A 6,334-nucleotide genomic window follows, 5' to 3' on the forward strand; every position below is an offset into this window, starting at 1 on the left:
TGTGGGTAAAATATATATTCCACGGGGGTAAAATTGAAAAAAGTTGAAAAATTATTTTTTTTGGACTTATTCATTTTTCCGGCGTTTATCAGACTTTCAGATAGGGCAAATGTCAGTGAGCGTTCCGATTTCAGTTGCAGAGCGATTCGCCCAATGAGTCCTTGATATTTAATCATTTTCAGCCAATTTTCTGGATTTTTGAAAAATTCACTTTTTTGTGAAAATATCCACTAAATGAGGGAATAATATGTGTGAGGGTACCCCAGGAGAGTTCCAAATGTGTGTGGGTAGAATATAAATCCCAAGGGGTAAAATTGAAAAAAGTTTTAAAAAAATTTTTTTTTTGGACTTAGTCATTTTTCCGGCGTTTATCAGACTTTCAGATAGGGCAAATGTCAGTGAGCGTTCCGATTTGAGTTCCAGAGCGATTCGTCCAATGAGTCCTTGATATTTAGTCATTTTCAGCCAATTTTCTGGATTTTTGAAAAATTCACTTTTTTTGAAAATATCCACTAAATGAGGGAATAATATGTGTGAGGGTACCCCAGGAGAGTTCCAAATGTGTGTGGGTAGAATATATATCCTAAGGGGTAAAATTGAAAAAAGTTGAAAAAAATTTTTTTTTTTGGACTTAGTCATTTTTCCGGCGTTTATCAGACTTTCAGATAGGGCAAATGTCAGTGAGCGTTCCGATTTGAGTTCCAGAGCGATTCGCCCAATGAGTCCTTGATATTTAGTCATTTTCAGCCAATTTTCTGGATTTTTGAAAAATTCACTTTTTTTGAAAATATCCACTAAATGAGGGAATAATATGTGTGAGGGTACCCCAGGAGAGTTCCAAATGTGTGTGGGTAGAATATATATCCCACGGGGTAAAATTGAAAAAAGTTGAAAAAAAAATTTTTTTTTGGACTTAGTCATTTTTCCGGCGTTTATCAGACTTTCAGATAGGGCAAATGTCAGTGAGCGTTCCGATTTCAGTTCCAGAGCGATTCGCCCAATGAGTCCTTGATATTTAGTAGTTTTCAGGAAATTTTCAGGATTTTTGAAAAATTCACTTTTTTGTGAAAATATCCACTAAATGAGGGAATAATATGTGTGAGGGTACCCCAGGAGAGTTCCAAATGTGTGTGGGTAAAATATATATCACACGGGGGTAAAATTGAAAAAAGTTGAAAAAAAAATTTTTTGGACTTAGTCATTTTTCCGGCGTTTATCAGACTTTCAGATAGGGCAAATGTCAGTGAGCGTTCCGATTTGAGTTCCAGAGCAATTCGCCCAATGAGTCCTTGATATTTAGTCGTTTTCAGCCAATTTTCTGGATTTTTGAAAAATTCACTTTTTTGTGAAAATATCCACTAAATGAGGGAATAATATGTGTGAGGGTACCCCAGGAGAGTTCCAAATGTGTGTGGGTAAAATATATATTCCACGGGGGTAAAATTGAAAAAAGTTGAAAAATTATTTTTTTTGGACTTATTCATTTTTCCGGCGTTTATCAGACTTTCAGATAGGGCAAATGTCAGTGAGCGTTCCGATTTGAGTTCCAGAGCGATTCGCCCAATGAGTCCTTGATATTTAGTCGTTTTCCGCCAATTTTCTGGATTTTTGAAAAATTCACTTTTTTGTGAAAATATCCACTAAATGAGGGAATAATATGTGTGAGGGTACCCCAGGAGAGTTCCAAATGTGTGTGGGTAGAATATATATCCCACGGGGTAAAATTGAAAAAAGTTGAAAAAAAATTTTTTTTTTGGACTTAGTCATTTTTCCAGCATTTATCAGACTTTCAGATAGGGCAAATGTCAGTGAGCATTCCGATTTGAGTTCAAGAGCGATTCGCCCAATGAGTCCTTGATATTTAGTCGTTTTCCGCCAATTTTCTGGATTTTTGAAAAATTCACTTTTTTGTGAAAACATCCACTAAATGAGGGAATAATATGTGTGAGGGTACCCCAGGAGAGTTCCAAATGTGTGTGGGTAAAATATATATCCCACGGGGGAAAAAATTGAAAGTTTAAAAAAAATTTTTTTGGACTTAGTCATTTTTCCGGCGTTTATCAGACTTTCAGATAGGGCAAATGTCAGTGAGCGTTCCGATTTGAGATCCAGAGCGATTCGCCCAATGAGTCCTTGATATTTAGTCGTTTTCAGCCAATTTTCTGGATTTTTGAAAAATTCACTTTTTTGTGAAAATATCCACTAAATGAGGGAATAATATGTGTGAGGGTACCCCAGGACAGTTCCAAATGTGTGTGGGTAAAATATATATCCCACGTGGGTAAAATTGAAAAAAGTTGAAAAAAATTTTTTTTTGCACTTTGTCATTTTTCTGGCGTTTATCAGACTTTCAGATAGGGCAAATGTCAGTGAGCGTTCCGATTTCAGTTCCAGAGCGATTCGCCCAATTCGTCCTTGATATTTAGTCATTTTCAGCCAATTTTCTGGATTTTTGAAAAATTCACTTTTTTGTGAAAATATCCACTAAATGAGGGAATAATATGTGTGAGGGTACCCCAGGAGAGTTCCAAATGTGTGTGGGTAAAATATATATCCCACGGGGTAAAATTGAAAAAAGTTGAAAAAAAAATTTTTTGGACTTAGTCATTTTTCCGGTGTTTATCAGACTTTCAGATAGGGCAAATGTCAGTGAGCGTTCCGATTTGAGTTCCAGAGTGATTCGCCCAATGAGTCCTTGATATTTAGTCGTTTTCAGCCAATTTTCTGGATTTTTGAAAAATTCACTTTTTTGTGAAAATATCCACTAAATGAGGGAATAATATGTGTGAGGGTACCCCAGGAGAGTTCCAAATGTGTGTGGGTAAAATATATATTCCACGGGGGTAAAATTGAAAAAAGTTGAAAAATTATTTTTTTTGGACTTATTCATTTTTCCGGCGTTTATCAGACTTTCAGATAGGGCAAATGTCAGTGAGCGTTCCGATTTCAGTTCCAGAGCGATACGCCCAATGAGTCCTTGATATTTAGTCATTTTCAGCCAATCTTCTGGATTTTTGAAAAATTTACTTTTTTGTGAAAATATCCACTAAATGAGGGAATAATATGTGTAAGGGTACCCCAGGAGAGTTCCAAATGTGTGTGGGTAGAATATATATCGCAAGGGGTAAAATTGAAAAAAGTTGAAAAAAATTTTTTTTTTTGGACTTAGTCATTTTTCCGGCGTTTATCAGACTTTCAGATAGGGCAAATGTCAGTGAGCGTTCCGATTTGAGTTCCAGAGCGATTCGCCCAATGAGTCCTTGATATTTAGTCATTTTCAGCCAATTTTCTGGATTTTTGAAAAATTCACTTTTTTTGAAAATATCCACTAAATGAGGGAATAATATGTGTGAGGGTACCCCAGGAGAGTTCCAAATGTGTGTGGGTAGAATATATATCCCACGGGGTAAAATTGAAAAAAGTTGAAAAAAAAATTTTTTTTTGGACTTAGTCATTTTTCCGGCGTTTATCAGACTTTCAGATAGGGCAAATGTCAGTGAGCGTTCCGATTTCAGTTCCAGAGCGATTCGCCCAATGAGTCCTTGATATTTAGTAGTTTTCAGGAAATTTTCAGGATTTTTGAAAAATTCACTTTTTTGTGAAAATATCCACTAAATGAGGGAATAATATGTGTGAGGGTACCCCAGGAGAGTTCCAAATGTGTGTGGGTAAAATATATATCACACGGGGGTAAAATTGAAAAAAGTTGAAAAAAAAATTTTTTGGACTTAGTCATTTTTCCGGCGTTTATCAGACTTTCAGATAGGGCAAATGTCAGTGAGCGTTCCGATTTGAGTTCCAGAGCAATTCGCCCAATGAGTCCTTGATATTTAGTCGTTTTCAGCCAATTTTCTGGATTTTTGAAAAATTCACTTTTTTGTGAAAATATCCACTAAATGAGGGAATAATATGTGTGAGGGTACCCCAGGAGAGTTCCAAATGTGTGTGGGTAAAATATATATTCCACGGGGGTAAAATTGAAAAAAGTTGAAAAATTATTTTTTTTGGACTTATTCATTTTTCCGGCGTTTATCAGACTTTCAGATAGGGCAAATGTCAGTGAGCGTTCCGATTTGAGTTCCAGAGCGATTCGCCCAATGAGTCCTTGATATTTAGTCGTTTTCCGCCAATTTTCTGGATTTTTGAAAAATTCACTTTTTTGTGAAAATATCCACTAAATGAGGGAATAATATGTGTGAGGGTACCCCAGGAGAGTTCCAAATGTGTGTGGGTAGAATATATATCCCACGGGGTAAAATTGAAAAAAGTTGAAAAAAAATTTTTTTTTTGGACTTAGTCATTTTTCCAGCATTTATCAGACTTTCAGATAGGGCAAATGTCAGTGAGCATTCCAATTTGAGTTCAAGAGCGATTCGCCCAATGAGTCCTTGATATTTAGTCGTTTTCCGCCAATTTTCTGGATTTTTGAAAAATTCACTTTTTTGTGAAAACATCCACTAAATGAGGGAATAATATGTGTGAGGGTACCCCAGGAGAGTTCCAAATGTGTGTGGGTAAAATATATATCCCACGGGGGAAAAAATTGAAAGTTTAAAAAAAATTTTTTTGGACTTAGTCATTTTTCCGGCGTTTATCAGACTTTCAGATAGGGCAAATGTCAGTGAGCGTTCCGATTTGAGATCCAGAGCGATTCGCCCAATGAGTCCTTGATATTTAGTCGTTTTCAGCCAATTTTCTGGATTTTTGAAAAATTCACTTTTTTGTGAAAATATCCACTAAATGAGGGAATAATATGTGTGAGGGTACCCCAGGACAGTTCCAAATGTGTGTGGGTAAAATATATATCCCACGTGGGTAAAATTGAAAAAAGTTGAAAAAAATTTTTTTTTGCACTTTGTCATTTTTCTGGCGTTTATCAGACTTTCAGATAGGGCAAATGTCAGTGAGCGTTCCGATTTCAGTTCCAGAGCGATTCGCCCAATTCGTCCTTGATATTTAGTCATTTTCAGCCAATTTTCTGGATTTTTGAAAAATTCACTTTTTTGTGAAAATATCCACTAAATGAGGGAATAATATGTGTGAGGGTACCCCAGGAGAGTTCCAAATGTGTGTGGGTAAAATATATATCCCACGGGGTAAAATTGAAAAAAGTTGAAAAAAAAATTTTTTGGACTTAGTCATTTTTCCGGTGTTTATCAGACTTTCAGATAGGGCAAATGTCAGTGAGCGTTCCGATTTGAGTTCCAGAGTGATTCGCCCAATGAGTCCTTGATATTTAGTCGTTTTCAGCCAATTTTCTGGATTTTTGAAAAATTCACTTTTTTGTGAAAATATCCACTAAATGAGGGAATAATATGTGTGAGGGTACCCCAGGAGAGTTCCAAATGTGTGTGGGTAAAATATATATTCCACGGGGGTAAAATTGAAAAAAGTTGAAAAATTATTTTTTTTGGACTTATTCATTTTTCCGGCGTTTATCAGACTTTCAGATAGGGCAAATGTCAGTGAGCGTTCCGATTTCAGTTCCAGAGCGATTCGCCCAATGAGTCCTTGATATTTAGTCATTTTCAGCCAATTTTCTGGATTTTTGAAAAATTCACTTTTTTTGAAAATATCCACTAAATGAGGGAATAATATGTGTGAGGGTACCCCAGGAGAGTTCCAAATGTGTGTGGGTAGAATATATATCCCACGGGGTAAAATTGAAAAAAGTTGAAAAAAAAATTTTTTTTTGGACTTAGTCATTTTTCCGGCGTTTATCAGACTTTCAGATAGGGCAAATGTCAGTGAGCGTTCCGATTTCAGTTCCAGAGCGATTCGCCCAATGAGTCCTTGATATTTAGTAGTTTTCAGGAAATTTTCAGGATTTTTGAAAAATTCACTTTTTTGTGAAAATATCCACTAAATGAGGGAATAATATGTGTGAGGGTACCCCAGGAGAGTTCCAAATGTGTGTGGGTAAAATATATATCACACGGGGGTAAAATTGAAAAAAGTTGAAAAAAAAATTTTTTGGACTTAGTCATTTTTCCGGCGTTTATCAGACTTTCAGATAGGGCAAATGTCAGTGAGCGTTCCGATTTGAGTTCCAGAGCAATTCGCCCAATGAGTCCTTGATATTTAGTCGTTTTCAGCCAATTTTCTGGATTTTTGAAAAATTCACTTTTTTGTGAAAATATCCACTAAATGAGGGAATAATATGTGTGAGGGTACCCCAGGAGAGTTCCAAATGTGTGTGGGTAAAATATATATTCCACGGGGGTAAAATTGAAAAAAGTTGAAAAATTATTTTTTTTGGACTTATTCATTTTTCCGGCGTTTATCAGACTTTCAGATAGGGCAAATGTCAGTGAGCGTTCCGATTTGAGTTCCA

Source organism: Phyllobates terribilis, unplaced genomic scaffold (assembly GCF_046119375.1).
Source record: "Phyllobates terribilis strain yellow unplaced genomic scaffold, ASM4611937v1 Scaffold_72__1_contigs__length_7157903, whole genome shotgun sequence".
In the NCBI taxonomy this organism is placed as follows: Eukaryota; Metazoa; Chordata; class Amphibia; order Anura; family Dendrobatidae; genus Phyllobates; species Phyllobates terribilis.